Source organism: Panthera leo, chromosome B1 (assembly GCF_018350215.1).
Source record: "Panthera leo isolate Ple1 chromosome B1, P.leo_Ple1_pat1.1, whole genome shotgun sequence".
NCBI lineage: Eukaryota > Metazoa > Chordata > Mammalia > Carnivora > Felidae > Panthera > Panthera leo.
In genome coordinates, this window is record NC_056682.1 from 173,288,244 (window position 1) to 173,309,388 (window position 21,145).

Genomic DNA, 21,145 nt, shown 5'->3' on the forward strand with positions numbered 1-21,145 from the left:
CATGAAATGTAAGCAGGTGTGAAGGGTGGAATAATGGTTTAGGAGAGACTGGAGAGGCAGACGAAGAATCATATTAGTGTTCCACAGCTTTATTCTCAATCACAAGCCACGCAAGGGCTTATGCAGAGGGGTCAACAGAAGGGCGTGTCGTCAGATCTGCAAACCAGAAAGATCGCTCGGATCTTGAGCGGAATGAATTGGAGAGGAGAAACATGGAGCCATTGAGATTTTTAAGAGCTCACCAAAGTAGTCCAGAATAGAAGGACTATATCCTGAACTAGTAGGGGTAGGAGAAACTAGTAGGGGCAGCAGAAATATTCAAGGGACATTTATTGGTTACAATCAAGAGGACCTTCTGGTTGGGCTGGAGATGGGGTGAATAAGGAGGGGAAGAAGTCAAAGATGACACCCAGGTGTCTGATTTGGGTGGGCAGGTGGACAGTGGGTCATTAATCAAAAAGAAATGAGATGCTAAAGAGGAAATGACTTCAGTTTGGTCATATTAAAGTGACCAAGGACAGCTGCCTGATTGCAGCTGTGTGTGTGGGTCTGGCTTTCAGCGCAGAGATGTGAGGTAGACAACAGAATCTAGGATCACACAGACAGTCACTCTGACCACAGGAATAGTTGAGATGACACTGAGGTCAGGACAGTCATGGAGTGAACTGTTACTGTTACAAAGCTTCACTGCCCCTCCCTGGGGAAGTTTAGATTTTACCATCTTGTTGATGTCACGTTTGGTCACGTTACTTGTTTGGACCAACGACACACGAATGGAAATTATGTGTGTCTCCTCCCTTCTGTGCAGCTCTGAGGTCCAGCTCAAGGTCCTCCATGGTCTTTTCCACCTGCTCTGACAAGCAACAACATCCCAGACAGAGGCCACTCAGTCGGTCTGGGTCTCAGAATAAAGACTACAAGTAACCAAGCAATGGTGGTAATTAAGTGTTTATTGTTAGAAGCCTCTGAGATTTGGGGATCATGGGTTATTGTGGCAAAATCAAGCCTACTCTGGCTGATACGGGTGGGGAGAGAAGCAGGTAACCCTGAGGAAAAGCAACATTGAAGGGTCAGCGGGTAAAGTGGAGCCTACAAAGAAAGTCTGCTCCTGCCCCAGTCTCTGTAGAAACTTTTGCAGACTAGCCTTTCTCAGACTCCTCTGTGGCATTTCCGTCCTGACAGAAGCAAACCCCTTTTTTTTATCTCTGCTCACCCTGCTCCTTTTCCCTTTGTCAGAAGCCGTTTGCATAAGTTTTCGGGCCTACGGGCACCAACCCTCACAGGGAGCATGCGGGCACAGATGACAGGGGAAGCAACATAACTTCATCCCCTCCCTCCAAATGACAACAGTTTGCACATCTTTTTACTACGAACACGTGTAGAAAGCTCGTCAGGTGGCAGTGTGCCAAATGCTTAACACACTGTCCACTCTGTCCCTCGCAGTCTAAGAGTGATTTGTTTCTCCTCACTTCACAAATGTGAAACTCGGGTTTTAGGACTTTACAGAATGGCCTGAGGAAACACAGCCAGTACCAGGAGGGTTGTAGGTTTGCCGAGTTCTCCAGAGCCTTTATTTTCTATTATTCTGTCTGTGTGTGCACATGCACATGTGTATAGCTGTAAGCGTCAAAGTTTTCCAATCTTTGGTTAGATGGTAGGTGATATATTGTATTTTTTTAAGGTTATTTATTTATTTTGAAAGAGAGCGAGGGGGGGGAGGGGCAAGGAGAAAGGGAGAGAGAGAATCCCAAGCAGGCTCCGCACCAGCAGGGTGGGGCTCGAACTCACAAACTGTTAAGACCATAACCTGAGCCGAAATCGAGAGTCGGAGGCTTAACCAATTGAGCCACCCAGGCACCCCTATCGTGTGTGTGTTTTTTTAATGTAAGCTCTATGCCTAATGTGGGGCTTGAACTCATGACCCTGAGATGAAGAGTCACATGCTCTACCGATTGAGCCACGCAGGGGCCTCTAATACACCATGTGTTAACCACCTGGTATCACACCTAGTACCATACAATGTTCCAACACAAGTTTTACGACTCTGAAATTTATTGAGCTTTAAGTGTATTAAATAAACTTTTTTTTCTTTTTAATGTTTGTTTATTTTTGAGAGTGTGTGCGTGTGTGCACGTGTGCTAGTGGGGGATGGGGAGAGAGAGGAGGGGACAAAAGATCCAGAGCAGGCTCTGTGCTGACTACAGAGAGGCCAACTGGGGGCTCGAACCCATGAGCTGTGAGGTCATGACTCGAACTGAAGTCGGACGCTTAACTGCCTGAGCCACCCGTGCACTCGAATAAACTCTTCTGAAGTTATATTTCATGTGACAGTGATTTAGGAATTGCTCTGTAAGGGTAGGAGGCCCGGAGTCCTGGGTCCCTGTCCCACCTCTGACATTGCCTAGCAGCACATACCTTCAGGGTTTTATCTGTAAAAGGAAGGAATTTGACTTGATGTCTCATCAGAGCCATTCCTGCTCTACACTGCCACAATTCATGAGACATGAAATCTCAAATCAAATCCCTCTTATAATAACAGCTTTATAAAGTAGATTAATGCTTGCTCATAACGGTTACTAGTATTTGCACTTTTGATGTTCTAGTACGATTTTCCATCCCGAAAGTTCTGTAAAATCATTTTCCCCAAGTATCAATGAAAACAGTAAAAGCTGATTTCATATGACCTCCACTCTAATGAATACATTAAAACGTAACAATTATGGAGCACCGGTGGTTAATTCTTATTTTCCCATGTCGATTAAAAGCTCAAAAATGAAAAACCTATTGCATATTCTAAGTTTAGTGGGCTCCACAATGTACCATGCCAGGAATCAGTTATAGAGAAGCTATTTCTGTAAAGGGCAAACTCAAGAGGCCCCGTCTTGACCCATCCTGTAGAAATGGCTGGGAGTTGGGTTTCACAGATCTCACTAAAGATTCAGACTGTTTATTCTGGCAAAACCCCATGAATGCAATCTTTAGCTGCCACTGGGGAAAAAACAATGACAGATGAGTTTTAAAAGTTCCTCAGATGATTCCAAATTTGTTAGTCAAAATCCTACGAACTGAAGCTGATGGGGGGAAAAATGGAATAGATACAAGGCTTTTATTTATTTTTTTAATGTTTATTCACTTTTTGAGAGAGAGAGAGAGAGAGAGAATGAGCAGGGGAGGGGTACAGGGAGAGGGGGACAGAGGATCCCAAGCAGGCTTTGCAATGACAGCAGAGAGCCCGATGCGGGGCTCGCACTCATGAACCACGAGCTCGTGACCTGAGCCGAAGTTGGATGCTCAACGGACTGAGCTGCTCAGGCACCCCATAAGGCTTTTAGATCCAACTCATTTTTTCACAGTTTATTTCTTGATTCTGCTCAGATACTACCATTAGGACAAAGGAAGTGAGGTAAGAGGCACAAGGAAGAGTAAGTTCTTTTCTACTGAAGGATGAGATTGAGGAACATCTGGTGTGGATGAGGGTGAACAGAAAGGAGAATGAGGACAACAGAAAAGGTTTGGGGGCCTGGGGAGAACAAGGCTTCATTCTCATAAATTTGGGGGACAACTGCAAACAAAATACATAAGTACCTATTATGGAGAATGGCACGAAAGAGTACCAAGGCAGTGGCCATCACTCTTCTTGTATGGACTCAATCCCAGCAAGTCTCCGAATGCATTCTCTGTCCATATGCATGTGACAGGTAGAGTACTCAAAGTACAATCCAGTGTGATTTTCTCTACCTTTGTTGAGGCGAGTTTTTACCTTGTGCATGTACCTTCACTTTTCAACCTTTCATTATAGTTTTACATAATTATTTATTATTTTAATATCTGACAATACTCCTCCAGAAAAATAAAAAATACGTATTCATTTCATTCGGTATCAAATCTTTGGATGCCTAGAGCATCTCAGAAGATGCTTAGAAGTGCTACCTGTCCCCCTGGAAATGTGTTGACTGTAGAGCTCAGCATTTTATTTTAATTTTTTAATATTTATTTATTTCTGAAAGAGAGGGAGAGCGTGCAACTGGGGGAGGGGCAGAGAGAGAGAGGGAGACACAGAATCCGAAGCAGAAGCCAGGCTCTGAGCTGTCAGCGCAGAGCCCGACACGGGACTCCAACTCACGAACCGCGAGATCATGACCTGTGTCGAAGTCAGGCACCTAACCGACTGAGCCACCCAGGCATCCCAAGGCTCAGCATTTTAAAGAAAGATTTAAAGAAATCTTTAAAGAAAGAATTAATAATTAGTTTATCCTACTTTTAAAAAGTTTAATTACTCAAAGTCTCAATTTAATTAGCTAAATACTTGGCACTTATAATTTCACATTAGTTTGAATTAGATCTGATTCTAAGAAATAATTTTATTTAAATTTAACTGAGTGGGGCACCTGGGTGGCTCAGTCGGTCGAGCATCTGACCCTGGGTTTTGGCTCAGGTCATGATCTCACGGTTCATGAGTTCGAACTCCACATAGGGTTCTGTGCTGACAGTGTGGAGCCTGCTTGGGACTCTCTGTGTATCCCTCTCCCTCTGCCCACTTCTCATTCCCCCTTGGCATGAAGGATTTCCACACTTCACTGTGAGAGGGTTTGGTCAGGACTGTTCCATTACATTGGCATTTCTGACACCTTATTTGTCTCCCCTCAACATTTTTTTAATACCCTAATTGAGGTATAATCGACATGCAACAATCTGCATATACTTAACAAACACACTTTGATAAATTCGGGCCTTGCTAACTACCTGCAAAATCATCACCACCATTATGATAATGAACATCTCCATCACTCCTGAAATTTCCTTGTGCCCTTCGTAAACTCTGTCTCTCATTCCTACTTGGCCCAGTTCCCAGGCAAGCATTGAGCACCTTTCTGCCACTACAGAATAGTTTCTACTTCCTAGAATTGTATGTAAATAGAATAATAGATTGTACCCTCTTTTTAACTGGTTTCTTCAATGTAATGATTTTGAGACCATCGATTTGTTGCTTGTATCAACAGTTCATTCTTTTTTGTTGCAAAGTAATATTTCATTGTATGGATATACCACCATGTGTTTATCCATGAACCTGTTGATAACATTCCCTCCACATTTAAAAAACTTTTTTATTGTGAAAAGTAACACACATACAGAAAAGTACAAAAAGCAGCTTATCAAATTATATTAAAACAGACACCTATATAACTACCAGCCAAGTCAGGACATGAACAAGAACCACCATATGATCCAGTTCTATCTCTAGAAATATATCTGAAGGAAATATAAACACTATGTTGAAGATAGCTGCACATCCATGTTAATAGCATTACTCACAATAGCCAAGACACAGAAACAACTTAGCGTCCATCAGTGGATGAATGGATAAAGAAGTTGTGGTATATCCATACAGTGGAATATTATTTAGCTGCAAAAACTGAGGAGATTCTGCCATTTGGGACAATATGGATGGACATTGAAGGCATCATGCCAAATGAAATAAGCCAGACAAAGACAAATACTACATGATCTCATTTATATGGGGAATCTAAAACAAAAGCAAAACAAACTTACAGAAAAAGAGATCAGATTTGTGGTTGGTTACCAGAGGTGAGGGGAGAGGGACTTGGAGGAAAGTGGTCAAAAGGTACAAAGTTCCAGTTATAGGATAAATAAATAAATGGGATGTAATATATGGCATGATGACTATGGCTAACCCTGCTGTACAGTATATATGTAAGTTAAAAGTGTAAATCTCACCCCAGGAGAAACACTGGTTTTCTTTTTCTATATCTATATGAGATGATGGATATTAACTAAACTTACTGTGGTTATCCTTTCACAACACATATAAGTCAAATCATTATACCCATTCCCCTTGAACTTATATAGTGCTCTATGTCAATTATATCTCAATAAAACTGCAAAAGAAAAAGAAATGAATGACCATCATCTGCCCAAGATCTCCATATGCCCCCTTCATGATCCCAGCTCCTTCCTTCCCTGGAAAGGTGATGACTCCCGACTTCCGACTACGCACCTTTAAACAATGGGTCAGCTCTTTTTTTCCCCATTTGAAATGTATACGAATGGAATCATACAATGTGCATTTTCCTCAATCTGGCTTCCTCTGATCAGCATTATTTTTTTTTAATGTTTATTTATTTATTTTGAGAGAGAGAGATCGAGAGCGAGCAGGGGAGAGGAAAAGAGAGAAGGAGACAGAGAATCCCAAGCAGGCTCTGCACTGTCAGTACAGAGCTCAACACAGGGCTCAAACCCACGAACTGTGAGATCATGACCCGAGCCAAAATCAAGAATCAGACACTTAACTGACTGAGCCACCCAGGCACCTGAGCATTGTTTTTTTAATTAATTCATGTTTGTGCACGTAACTGTAGTTGATTCATTTTTGTCACCGTTTAGAAATCCATTGTATTCCATGGTTTCTCCCTTCTACTGTGGATGAGTGTTTCCAATTTTTAGTTATTGCAAACTCTGCAGCTATAAACTTTCTGTTCCTGTTTCCTGGCATTAGTGTGCACAAATTCATAGGTATTCTCTTAGTAAGGAAAACGCTGGGTTATGGGGTAGGCAGTAGGTTCACCTTTTGTAATTAAGACCAAACTCTTGTCCAAACTGGTGGCCATCTGCATTTTTCATTCTCTCACTCCTCTTCCTGTTTCGTATTTTTCCATCCCCCCATTCCCACTTTTTTTTTTCCATCTTTTCTATTCTCCCTAAGCGACTTTGGTACATACCCCCTAAAAGGTCAATTAATACCATTTTGTTGAATACAACAGACTCATTGACATAGTTTATGTTAGGGAGGGTAAGAGAAGACATTTCTTTCCAAATTCCTGTGCACATCAAGATTCTATTTAGATATCCAAGTTAACATAAGTACAGTTAAACCTTTATTTATACCTAAGCCAAAGATGGTATCTTCTGCACACTGAAAAGGCAACCTTGCCTTTTCATGTTGAAGGCCAGAAAGCTTGGAGCCATACTTCCCATTTGCAGCAAGTACATAGGTCAGTGCTGCTTGAGGTGGTCCTACACAGTCCGTCATAATCGCCTGGAGGCACGTGTTAGCAGTGCAGGGGCCAGAGTTCATGGGGCAAGGCCAAAAGAACCTGCATTCTTAACAAATACTCAAATACCCAGGTCAATGCATGCTAAATTTAGAAACCACTGGTATAATATAATGTTATAGTATGGTGTTTTAACTTGTCTTTCTGACTCCATAGTTTGTCCTTACTGTGTTTCTTTCCTCTGTCACCCAACTTTTAACACACAGGATATTGTTATATTCCATATATGCTTGTAAATCACCTATGATCATTTCTGATTCAAGAACTGAATTGATAGGGGCGCCCGGGTGGCTCAGTCGGTTGGAGGTCTGACTCTTGATTTCAGCTCAGGTCATGATCTCTTGGTTCATGAGATGGGGTCCCGTGCCAGGCTCTGCGCTGACAGGGCAGAGCCTGCTTGGGATTGTCTCTTTTTCTCTCTCTCTGCCCCTCCCCTCCTCTCTCTCTCTCTGTCTCTAAATTAATTAATTACTTAATTACTTTAAAAATAACCGAATCAATAGATAAATGCTGGACTGGATATATTGTTCTGGTATCCCTTAACTACAGATACCACTAGTCACTTACGAAATTATCAAAAAAAAAAAAAAATCAAGAAGACACAAATTACTATATGTGGTTTTACCCTGAGCCATTTATCCTTTCATGACGACAAATTTAAAGTACCAACAGATAAAGGGAGACATCAATGGGCTCAGACTAGCAGTGCAGAAGTAAATTCCTTGTTTCCTACCCACAGTTCCCAAACCCAGACCAGACACCTTTCAGGAAGATCTTGCAACGTTTCAGGTAATGCTGCTCATGGTGTGTATGACCTCGAATTTCAAGAAGTAACTTGTTAAAAAAAACAACTACAACAGTGTAAAAAGGGAAATTAAGTGGCCACCACAAATTTTTCAGTTGTAATGATATACAAATCTGTGAAAGAAAAAATTAGATTGAGGTTGGCTCTCTTGTATTTTAGCTCAGCTCCTAGCCACCCACTGCGGAGTACAGGGCATTCCTGCCCAGCGTGGCCAGTTGTCCTTCCTCTGCCTGGAAAAAGAGCCTGGAAAAAAACTGGCACAGGTTGACTGTTTATTGTGCACAGACAAGCTGCAAAATTGAGATCTAAATTTTCTAAACGGTACCCACTGCGAAAGCTGGCTGCCTTACAGTGAGTAAGAGAGAAAGTAAAATCCAAACAAACTGTGCAAGAAGCAAAACAGAGCAGAGTATCTGGCCACAGGGAATTACAAAAAGTAACAGAGGAAGAGATTCAACAATCAGATGTCAAAACAACAAACAAACACAAAACCCAATGAGATGTCAAAGAAACATTCAGATTCTTCTTCTTACCCTTACCTTGACTCTGATAACTCTGTTTCCCATCTAAGGCGGAAAACTCCTGGGGTCACTCAATTATCAAAAGTTTGCAGAATAAAACAGAATTGCAAAAATAAAACAGTTCTCTGTTTTAGAACATTTAAACATTTGGTATTTATCACGGTTGAAATCACAATTAGCTTAGCCAACACATTTAAAAAGTAACACTACACTACAAAAATGCATACCTACATTTTGTGTGACTTCCAAAAGATCCTCATCCAGTGTTTTTCATATACTAGCTAATACTTACACAGTAGTAAGTATTCCTACTTATCCACCAATTATTACCCACCGATGTGCTAGCCCTATTCTAGCAGTTTACATATCAACTCATTTAATCCTTGCAACAACCCAAGACAGTGGTACTATTTTTATCCTCGTCTAATAGACGAGGAAACTAAGGCACAGAGAAATTCAGTAACTTTCTAAGGTCTTTAAGCTAATAAGTGGCTCTAGAGTGCAGCTTTTAACCACATTTGTCATGTATCAATCATTACTGTTTGGGAGAAGGGACAAAAATGACCTGAATTCAAGCCACCAATATTTTTGAAGTTGCATTAACCAGATAAAAACCTACGGATTTGTGTCTAAGCATCTCTGCTTCACACTGTATCACATATTTCCATAAAATTACATTTCATTTGCATCGTGGCACAATGATTGTTTCTAACACAAAAAATTCATCCACCACATCTAAGACAATATGATTGCTGGTTTTGCTTTAACACACACATCACTGTGGTAAAGCAAAAACTAATGATGCCTCTTAAAACTGGAACCATGGATGTGGCCCCTCCAGACCAAAGAAAATACGAGTTAAGTAGTAATATTTGTAAGAGAGACTCCTCAGGAGTAGCTTAAAAGAGAGAAAGACTTGAGACCAAATATCCCTGGTAAATTTAAGAACAGAGACCCAAAGAAGAAACAAAATTTGTTTTAGCAGAAGGAGAGTGAACTAGCTTCAAATGAAAAAAAAAAAATTAGAAATGAAGAGAGTTTTAGATGGAACCATAGCTTTGGAAGATCTCGCTGATGTGTTCCTGACTATATTAGGAGTCTGTGTGAATCTGAATAGCTACTAATAATTACAAAATGATAATTCAAGCACCTGGAGGCAAAACTACTTCAAGTAAATTCAGCCAGGGCTTAGAGGAGTTTGTTGAAAATACTAGCCTCTAAAAAAACAGAGCTGGTGGTGGCAGTGGCCAAAGAGAAGGCAGGATTGATGTCCAGATCCAAGTAGCTTTCCGTGGGGACTAGGCTTGGACAGAGCTCAATAAATGCGTGTTGAATCGGGGACCACATTGCCAGGGCTAGAAATGGAGCCGCGTCACCTACATCTAGACTATATACAGCCTCCATGTCCCCAGAAAGAGGCAAGCCTCAAAAAGGCAGAGCCAAGGGGCGCCTGGATGGCTCAGTTGGTTTAGCATCTGACTTTGGCTCAGGTCATGACCTCACAGTTCGTGGGTTCGAGCCCCACGTCGGGCTCTGTGCTGAGAAGTCGGAGCCTGGAGCCTGCTTCCGATTCTTTGTCTCCCTCTCTCTGTGCCCCTCCCCCACTCACATTTTGTCTCTCTCAAAAATGAATAAATATTAAAATTTTTTTTAAAAAAAGGCAGAGCCAGGAACATTACATAAAGCTTCACGTGTTGCATTATTTACAATAGTCAAGATATGGAAGCAACGCAAGTGTCCGTCAAGAGATGAATGGATAAAGAAGATGTGTGATATACATACGCACAATGGACTTATTACCCTAACACAAAAAGAACGAGATCCTGCCATTCGCAACAACATGGATGGAGCTGGAGAGTATAATGCTTAGTGAAATAAGTCAGGCAGAAAAAGAAAAATACCATATGATTTCATTCATATGTGGAATTTAAAAAATAAAACAAATGGGGCGCCTGCGTGGCTCAGTCGTTAAGCATCTGACTTCGGCTCAGGTTGTGATTTCAGGTCGTGATTTCACTGTTCGTGAGTTCGAGTCCCACATCAAGTGAGTCCAAGCCCTGCTCCGGGTGAGCCCCTGCTTCTCTCTCTTGCCTTCTCTCTCTCTCTCTGCCCTTGCTCACTTGCGCCCTCTCTCTCTCTCAGAAAGAAAGGAAGAAAGAAAGAAGAAGAAAAGAGAGAAACAAAAGAAACCAGATTCTTTTCTTTTTAATTTTTTTTTAACATTTATTTATTTTTGAGACAGAGAACGAGCAGGGGAGGAACAGAGAGAGGGAGACACAGAATCCGAAGCAGGCTCCGGGTTCTGAGCTGTCAGCACAGCCACAAACCGTGAGATCATGACCTGAGCTGAAGTCAGTTGCTTAACCCACTGAGCCACCCAGGCGCCCTAGAAACCAGACTCTTAATACAGAGAAGAAATTGGTGGTTGCCAGAGGGGAGGTGGATGGGGAATGCAACGAGCACTGAGGAATGTATAGAATTGCTGAATCATTATATTGTACACCTGAAACTAACAGAATACTGTATGTTAATTAGACTTCAATTAAAAAAGAAAAAAAAAGAAAAGACAGAGCCAGGACCATTATGTAGTTTTACGTGTTGCTCACTGAACAAGGGTGCCTGGCCAAGGAAAACAAGTCAAGAGTGAACTCACCACTGCTCCACTGGCCAAGTTGTAGAGCAGGGCCACCTCCTCTCAGAGGAAAGAAGGGATGACTTTTTCTATGCGGACAAAGGTGCCATAGGACTTTAGCAGCCCTGAAGAGCAATGCTAAAGCTAGGAACATTTAGCTCCTAAGGAGCTAAATGTGCCTCATAAGGAGGCACAGCAACCTGACCTAAGGGATGGGGGGCACAGGGTATCCTACAGGGGCACAAAGGGAAGGAATCTATGTCCTGGGGTATATCCTGTCACCTGTCATTTACATTCTCTCTGCTTCTGGCATTAGAGTTTGGATATTGTTTACTGCTAGAATTCCCCATCTTCTCTAGAAATGTCTCCCTGTGCATTTTCCTCATGTAGTACCTTTCTTCCCAAGCACACGCATGCCTTTGAAACAGTTTAAAGTTAATGTAGGCAGATTATAGAGCATTTCCTTCTAATGATGATGGATAATCATACAGCCATCGCAGGGCACCATCTGGCAAATTCTGTAGGATGAATGTCCTCCAAACAGAAAGACATAAATCTTCAGTAACTGAATTGAGTAATTTAAACATATTAGAGGTAGATGGGGGGACTTTTAGGGCCAATTTCTCCCTTTAGTTTTACAGAGTAAATGGATGCCAAAATACTTTGATCTTTCCTAATAGAGGATAATATAGCATCTTGTTCATTTATTTTAAACTTTCATCAAAAACAATTGATCTCCAAATAGCATAATTTTAGGGTAGTTTCTATTTTCTTTGCTATATGTTTCTATTTTTTTCCCCAAACCATCTGCAATGGTCATGTCTCATTTTTTTTTTAACCTCAAGAAACATGTAAATTTGTTTTTAGCTTGTTTCTTTGTTCCCTCCACCTACACACAGGGTTGGGTTCACAAAAGAAAGCAGCTGTACATGCTCTGAAAGGGGCTGGCCAAATTGGTCACCAGCTAGGCAAGAATAAAGCCCAGCAATGCAAATGGAGAAGAGAAGACAGCATCACGAGAGACAGGCCAGGCACCTTCCAGTCTGTGCTATAAGCTGTGGAGTGACTGCCCTTCATCTCGAGTCACTAAAGAGCACCGTGGGCACGATGAACACGCGGCTAGGTCCTCCAGCTTGCAGCCCGGCACCTGGCACTCAGGGTATGACACGTGTTTCTTGGAGGCCTAAAGGGCCGACTTTAGAGCAGCCAAGCATTCTGACGTAACAAAGGGGTAGCCTCTGGAGTCCAACACGCATGGCTTGTTCATGGAAAAGGATGTGTCCTTGGGCATGTTAATTTCCCTGAGCCTCAGTTTCCTCAGCTGTAAAGTAGTAACAATAATAACACTGCCTCATAAAGTCGTTGAGAAACTTAAAGAAAATAACGAGTATAAAATACACAGCACAGCAGTGCCTGGCACATAGAAAGTGCAGGGTTGACCCAGCAATTTCACTTCTCAGGATAAACCCAAAGAAGTGAAAGCAGGGATTTCAACACACACTTGTGTGTCAGTGTGCGTAGCAGCATTGTCCACGATAGTCAAAAGGTGGAATCAACCTAAATGCCCATGAAGTGACGGACAAATAAACAAAATGCAGACTATAACACTCAATGGAATGCATTCAGCCTTAAAGAAATTCTGATACATGCTACAACATGAACTTTAAAAATATTCTGCTAAGTGAAATAAACCAGACACAAAAGGACCAATATTACAGGATCTCACTTCTTTAGGATACCTAGAGGGGTGCTTGGATGGCTCAGTCACTTGAGCGTCAGTTGACTTTGGCTCAGGTCATGATCTTGCGGCCTGTGGGTTCGAGCCCCGCATTGGGTTCTGTGCTGACAGCTCAGAGCCTGGAGCCTGCTTCGGGTTCTGTGTCTCCCTCCCTCCCTGCCCCTCCCCCACTTGTGCTCTGTCTCTCTCTTTCTCTCAGAGATGGATAAACATTAAAATAAAATAAAATTAAAAAATTAAAAAGATACCTAGAATAGGCACATTCACAGAGACACTAAGTAGAATAGAGGTTACCAGGGTCTGGGGAGAAGGGAAATGGGGAGTTACATTTAATGGGTACAGAGTACATCCTATTTGGGATGATGAAAAAGTTCTGGAAATGGACGGTGCTGATAGTCGTACAACATAGCGGATGTACTTAATGCCACCAGACTGTAGCCTAATAATGGTTAAAATGATAAATTTTACGTGATATGTGTTTTACCACAATAAAACAGTACAGCATTAATGGTAGGAATTTCTTCTGCCATTATTAATAACAGCAATAATCAGTTCATACCAAGCACAGGCTGCTCATAAACTTATAAACTCTGACTCATAGCACAGTAATGAGAAAAACAGCCCAGGAAAGGGTTTGGGGAGGGGGGAGGGGGGACGGGGCAGGAACCAGCAAGTGCAGCCTCTTTGAAAAAGCCCAGAGTAAGAGGATAGGTCTGAAGCAAATCCTAGAGAATGCAACCATCAAACCCAGTGGGTCAAGTCAAGACATGGGGCAAATGAGCTAAAAAAAAAAAAAAAAGAAAAAGAAAAGAAAACAAGAAGAGAATTATTAAAGTTCTTGTGGTTGCAACTGCCACCCACAGGGATTAGGCATAAATGGGGACTTTCCTGGCTTGGACACCTGCATCTGAAAGTGCAGGGAGAGCTCCAGCTCCCAGGCAGGCTGGATCCCAGTGCGGAGATGACATCATCAGGGCCCAGCTACCCCATCCATCACTGTGCTGCCTCCATGGTGGCTTCATTCACACAGGCTCTTGCCAGGCAGTGGCCACGTGGTCCCCAGCAGCCCCAGCAGAGAGCTTGTCTTTCCAAGATCGACTCTGACTTGCTTGCCTTGGATCATAAACTCACCCCTGAACCAATCATTGAAGCCAAGGTAACAGAATATGCTAATTAGCCATGGGTCACTCCCAGTGGACCAAAGGAAGAGGCTATTGATAGATTAAGTAATAGAATACTGCCCAGGCAAAAAGAACAAATTCCAATAGTAGGGGACATGAGCGGGAACACAGTGAGGGAAGCTTAGGCAATTAACACAGATGAGGCTGGAGGGTCTTTGGTTTAGTTGCCTACAGGCAAATGGCATTAGAGTGAGGGAAGATGGTTTAAATGTACAGGATCTTAGCTGGTGATGGGTCAAAGCTTCTTTTGTACTGAATGCTGACACGGTTGCCTGAACCTCACCAATGTCCCCACCCTATAATTAGAATCATGCAATGAAAATCAGGAGGCTGGTCTCTGGTGCTAGGGCCCTCCAGAGAGGGGTGACATTTGACATAAGGCACTAAGTCTCTCTGAACCTCAGTTTCCTAAATATCAAAAGGGGGGTTGAATTACAAGGCATCCAGGACCCCATGTGTGTGAGCCTTCACCCTAAGTAACTGTAAATCACTTACAGTATCAACTGAAAAGGTGGGTGAGCATATCAAATACAATGATGTATGTAAAAGCATTTTGTAAGTTACAGAGCCATGCAAATTAGTTGTGGCCATTATTTTTACAGTCAAAAGGTGGGGATGGTAAAAAAAAAAACAAAAAAACAACAAATGGCGTTGAGATAAAATTAGAAAAAGGAAGAAAAATTAGGTCAAGCAGAATGAAAATTTTGTCTATCAATCTATCTGTGTGTGTGTGTGTGTATACACACATATTTTTTTCCTGGGTTGGGTTAGAAGTCACAACAGCATCTCAATGTCTTTTTGATGTGCCATCTTCGATGGCATCTAGCATTGACCTGCTGCTACTCCACTGAAACAAAGGTCCCCCTGTAGGGAGCACCCACAGGGCTACAACTAGGGAACATTTGTCAAGCTGTTAGCCATCCAAACTTCATTACTGTTCTTGACACTGCTGTCCTTGTCCTCATTCTTGAAAATCCCTATTGTCTTGGCTGTTGGGATACTGCTTTCTCATGGGCCTCCTGTCTTGATACTCCCTTTCGGACTCCCTTTCCCCTGCCCACCTCCTAAAATACCCACCATGTTCCCCGAAGTTCCTTTCTCCTTACTGTTGTCACCCACTCTCATAGTTTTAACTACCATGCACAGGCTCCATTCATGTATCTCCAGTCCTGACTACTCATCTGAGCTTCAGCCCATGGGGTGTCCCTCAAACAACTCCAACACCCCACAAGCCCCAAATGAAAGTCACCACCCTTATTCTTCCAATTCCCCATCTCAGCCAGCCACTAAGGCCAAACACCTATTCATTCATCCTCCCTCCTCTTTTTGGCCATTCCCCACCTCACGCTTCCCATGGCTCTGTGCCTTGTATCTTCACCTGGTTCTCATACCTCTTTAAAGATTCAGATTACACATCATCTTCTCCAAGATAGCTTCCTGGAATCCCAGGTGGAGAAGAGTTCATCTAGTGCCATGGATACAACTGATCCCCACTACCCCTTACCAGGTTATACTGAAGCATCTGTCTGTGATTGTCCTCCAAACTCTCACCCCCCCCTTTCACGGCCCCCGGGCGCTAAGTTCCTCAAGGGCATGGACAGTTGGTTGGGTTTTGTACCCCTTAGGCCTAGCACAGTGTCTGACATATAGTACATGTTCAGGTAATGTTTCCTGAATGAAATCAATCCGCACCAGTCGTAGCAAAGCTAAATAAGACCATTCTGCTTGTGATGAAAATGATTTGTTAACATCCAAAAGTCAGTATAAATGGGGCACCTGGGTGGCTCAGTCAGTTAAGCATCTGACTCTTGGTTTCAGCTCAGGTCATGATCTCATGGTTCGTGAGTCTGAGCCCTGTGTTGGGCTCTGCACTGACAGTGCAGAGCCTGCCTGGGATACTCTCTCCCTTCCCCTTCCCCGCTCCCCCCCGCCTTTCTCTCAAAATAAATAAGTAAACTTAAAAAAAAAAAGTCCGTATAGATAATTTAATGTAATCACTCAGCACTGATAAGAGTCAAAAGAGGGGGAAATTCACATATCTCAACTATGAAACAGATGATATCGCAGATTTTGAATTTACATTATTGTATTTATTTTGAGAAATATGCAATGCATTTTTAACTAGTGATCACATTTTGAGTTTCAAATAGGAGTAGATGTTCTTTTCCCAGTATAGTTAACTGTATAGAAACTGTCTGATCAAATTAAAATCTATGGCCTCAAAATTCTTTGGTCTGTTTCTTCTTTTGAACCTTTTATTTCTAAAATGCACATTTCTCATTAAAAAAAAGGTGTATGTGTGGGGGGTGAGGAATAAGTCTTCAAGCATCTAGATAGGAATCATTTTCTTTCACATCTTTTCTCCCTGTTTGACATTTTGTTACAAGTAAAATATCAACTAAAACCTTAAAGGAAAAGTTTTTTGACAATTACGTTGAATTATACTAATTAACATTTTTTTAAAAGTTATATATATGAGGATGTAATAAGAAATTTTAAAATAGCATATATTGTGTACTTATAAAAATAAAAGCGTCATTTACAATTAGTTGATAGATGAAGTATGCTTTTTGTACATCTGGGTTTTGGATACTGATCAAAAACTGTAGGCTAGCCTTACAAAGAAGACGCCAGAACCACTCCACAATGACATTGGTTTATTCACTATTGAAGACATAAAAGCCAAGAAAGAAAAATATAAAATCTTGTTTAATATAATTTTACTTGCTTCATAAAGCACAAATGGAATATACAGCTTTATCTCCTCTTGTAAAAGTCAGTGGTAGTGACCTCATTTATTATAAGCAATCCTCAGAAAATCCATAATACCGTGGAAGGAGAAAGGTAAGAATAGGTTTCAGAAGTCCAAGTGTCATAAATCAAGCTCTGAGAATGGAAATCACATGGATGTGACGTTTATTCACTTGCATGTGCGACATGTCTCCAGTTGTTTTTCAAAGCTCTGAATCTCATCAAGACATGCCATCATAATTAAAATGTAATCTCTGGTTTGAAATTTAGCATCACAGAGGTAGCACAGGGCAGCTATGGGCTCCAAGCCATGACTGCTGCTAAGGGGATCACCAAAAACATTTTTTTTTTTTTTTGAGGAGGCAGCATAGTTTCTATTAATCTCTATGAATTAACTATTTCTGTTTAGAAGCAGATACAAAGCTGCACAAGGTTTTTGTTGCAGAAAAAACTATATAATAAAAATAGGGAAAGTCTAAATGACTATTCATAAGGGCTGGCTAAATTATGGTACATCCACATACAGACCAGATAAGCAGCAGGGTCCATTCTGCCACTTGAGAGATTAAAGAATTGGATCAAAATCTCTTCTCGTGGGGAAAGAGAAGGCCAACATCCATCGCAAACTCTCCAGGGGGTTCTTGAGAGTCCATGGCTCATTCTGCTCCCTCTGTTCTAGCTTCCAGACCCCAGCAACCACTGGCTCTCTTTCCTGTCCTACCTCCTATCACTCTTACCACTCATCCCTTCCCTGCTCACTTTGTGCAGACAGACCACATAGCCGCTGTCCTTTGATTTCCCCAAATGATATTCACACGACCTCTTCTGTGTAGTAGATGCTAATAGTTATTTGGGGATATCAGCAAGTGGAGGCCATGGTGAGAGAGGAGTGAGATATATTACTGCAACATAATACACCACTGCGGCTAACTAAAAACTAATATCTGACCTCCTGTTCTTAGAAGACTTTGGCCATTCCCCCAATTCTTCCACTGAAAATTGGCCTTAGCTTCCCATACATCGGTGTTGAGGCCTGGCTTTCTCCAAACCCTTTGTGGTTCCTGTCTTGTCTTTTATTATTTTATTTCACTTTATTTTTTCATTGTTCTCGTGTATCTTTTTGTCCCAGCATTACAGAGATATCATTGCCATTTAACACTGTGTAAGTTTAAGGTGTACAAGGTATTGATTTGATGCACTTATCTATTGCAAAATGATCACTACCATAGCAAAGCATAGCATCACATTAGTTAATACCTCCATCTCACCAGATAATTACCATTTCTTTAGGGGTGAGAACATTTAAGTTCTACTCCGTTAGAATCTTTTAAGTATACAACACAGTGTTATTAACTGTAATCACCATGGCATACATTAGATCACTAGAACTTACTCACCCTATAACTGGAAGTTTATACTCTTTGACCCCATTTCCCCGTTTCCTCTACGCCCAGCCCCTTGTAACCACCATTCTATTCTGTTTCTATGCTTTTAGCTTTTTAAGATTCTATGTAATAAGTGATATCATATACCATATGGTATTTGTCTTCCTCTGACTTAATTTCACTTAGCATCATGGCCTCAAGGTCCATCCATGTTGTCACAAATGACAGGATTTCCTTTCTCATGGCTGCATAATATTCCATTATATATTATGTGATACATATTATATATGTAATATTCCATTACATATTATATATGTATACACACACACACACACAACTCTTTATCAACACATCTCACAACTTCTTTATCCATTTACCCAATGTAGACCTAGTTGTTTCCATGCTGCTTCTGTGCTTTGGCTATTGTGAAGAATCCTGCAATGAACACAGAAGTGCAGACAGCTCTTTGAGATCCTGTTTTTATTTTCTTTGTGTATATATATAAATGTATATATACACATATAAATGTGTATATATATATATATATATATATAGATATCTATATATATATCTATCTATAGATAGATATATATATAGATATCTATATATATCTCCAGAGGTAGAATAGCTGGATCCCAGGCAATTCTATTTTTAATTTTTTGGTGAACCTCCACATGTTTTCTATAGTGGCCGTGCCAATTCACATTCCCACTAATAATGTTTGAGGAACCCCTTTTCTCCACATCCTTGCCAACACTAGTTATCTCTTGTCTTCTTGATGATCGCCATGCTAACAGGTGTGAGGTGACATCTTTAGGATTGTGTTTTGATTTGTACTTCCCTGTACATTGAGTACTTTTTCATGTTGTTGGCCTTTTGTATGACTTCTTTAGAAAATCGTCTATTCAGTTCCTCTACCCATTTTTTTAATCGAATTGGTTTTTTGCTCTTGAGTTGTAGGAGTTCATTATATTTTCTAGATATTAACCCCTCATCAGATATGTGATTTGCAAATACTTTCTCCCTGTCCACAGGTTTCCATTTTGTTGTTAGTGGTTTCCTTTGCTGTGCAGAAGCTTTTTAGTTTGATGCGGTCCCAACTGCTTATTTTTGCTTTTGTGGCTCCAAAATCTTGTTTGTTTCTTATGCTAAGCAGATTAGACATCTCTGAGTCACTTGCAGCCCATCCTGTCTATGTTCTCTTTTTATAATGACAATGGCTCATCAAAGCTAACCAAAGATGATGCTGTCACCCAAGAGCGGCTGTGCCACAGTTATAAAACCAACCCTTCCTTTTTCCTTGCTGATACAACTGTGCAATCACTCAAAAGATGTACTTTAACTGCCATGAAAAGTGTCTAAGGTATATCTATATTTATAGTTGTATCTGTGTGTGTATTTATTTCTATTATATATATATATATAGAGAGAGAGAGAGAGAGAGACAAAGAGCACAGAGTTAAAAAAGAAATGGTCAAAATGAATATATAAATTAATTCCATATAGAAAAATTTTTTATGTAATAAAAAATAATATCAATAAGAATATACGCCAATCTGTTCATATTGGTTTCTCTCTAGGAGGTAGGATTAAGAGGAATCTTTAAATTTTAACACTTTTGTACTAATTTTTTTTTTTTTTTACATTTCACATTATTGCCTGTATAATCGGAAAAACTATTTATTCTGGAAAACAAAGACTTATACAAAAAAATGGGCTCAAGTCACTGCTAAAAGGATTTACCTTACACACAAGCAAAAGTTTCTCAGTAATAGACTGCTCAATATTCATGAAATCTTTCCCACAATAGTGACCAATAAATGCCAAGAAAATTTTGAGTTCATAAAAAGCAAGGATGAGAACTACACAGATTTCAAAGAGCTGAGAGCGAATGAATACCATTTTATGAACAAAGACTGGGAGGAAAGAAGCTCAGGAGAGCTGGGGAGAGAGGGACAGTATCTGAGAACAAAATCCTGACCGAACAAAGAGAAATCTGTCCTCATGAGAAAGGAAAGGTGAAATAGGAAAATAAACAAATATGGCTGCACGTGGGGTTTCCAGAGATTGGGTTAAAAAATCAAAAACAGAAAGGAGAATCACATCCCCAAGAATAACCACAAAAAGATAACATTCACTCACTCACCCATTCATTCACTCACTCACTTCATTCATTCATGAAGTTCCCATTATGTACCAGGCACTGTTCTGGGTACCCAGGTCTGGCAATGAACAAGATAGGCAAAGGCCCTGTCCTGTTCTCTTAGGAGTTTAGGCAGGTGAGGAGATGGTAAACAAGGAAGCCTATCAACAAACAAGATAATTTCAGATGCTAATAAGTATTATGAAGACATAAAAAGCAGATGAAGTCACAGTGATTAGGGTGGGGGTACTTTTAACAGGGTGGCCAGAGGATAAGGTTTAAACCAACTCCATCATGGTCTAGGGAACTAGCAGAATCTTCCAGGCAGAGGCAACAATAAATGCAGTGACCCTGAGTGAAGAATTGGGCTGTCATGTTTTAGGAATACGAACACCAGGGTGGCTGGGGTCCAGACAGCACTGGAAAGAATGTGAGGAACAAGGCCCGCATGGTACGCCCCAGCAAGGACACGGGATTCTAGTTTATATATAGGGGAAAGTTACAAGAGAGGTTTTAGGCAGGGAAGTGTCATGAATTCATAGCTTTTCTAAAAGTGCTTCCAGGTTCTCTCTGGATGACTGGCTGGTGGAGAAAGCAGCAAGGACAGAAACAGGGAGAACAGTTAGGAAGTACTATAGCAGTCCAGATGAGAGATGATGGGGCCTGGAGCTCAGGGTTAGCAATGGAATCAGAGAAGTGGCAGATTTGGAACAGGTCCTGAATAATTCAAAAGAGAATGTGAAGAAAATTGAAAAAGACAACTAGATTTTGGCTGGAGCGACTGTCATTGCCACATTCGAACGGCAGAAGGCTGAGGAAGCAACAGGTTGGTGGGGAGGAAAGTCAAGGGTTCTTTTTTAACCAGGTTGAGTTTGAGATGCCTATGCAACAGCCACGTAGACAAGTCAAGTTGGCAGCT

At 41.1% G+C, this 21,145-nt stretch overlaps 1 protein-coding gene and 1 long non-coding RNA gene across 7 annotated transcripts in view; one reads left to right on the forward strand and one right to left on the reverse strand.

Annotated features, from left to right (window-relative positions):
* TBC1D1 (TBC1 domain family member 1) overlaps positions 1-21,145 on the reverse strand; it is a 215,468-nt gene that overhangs the window by 182,153 nt on the left and 12,170 nt on the right. The window lies entirely within an intron of this gene.
* Positions 1-21,145, forward strand: part of LOC122218325 — a 62,152-nt gene that overhangs the window by 30,580 nt on the left and 10,427 nt on the right. Inside the window, exon 1 of one of the 3 annotated variants that reach the window (XR_006201988.1) lies at positions 20,237-21,052. The exons of 1 other annotated variant lie outside the window; for it this stretch is intronic. This is a non-coding gene — a long non-coding RNA (uncharacterized LOC122218325). Of the gene's footprint in view, positions 1-20,236; positions 21,053-21,145 lie in introns of those variants that run through there. One more of the 3 variants, XR_006201990.1, reaches the window with a different exon arrangement.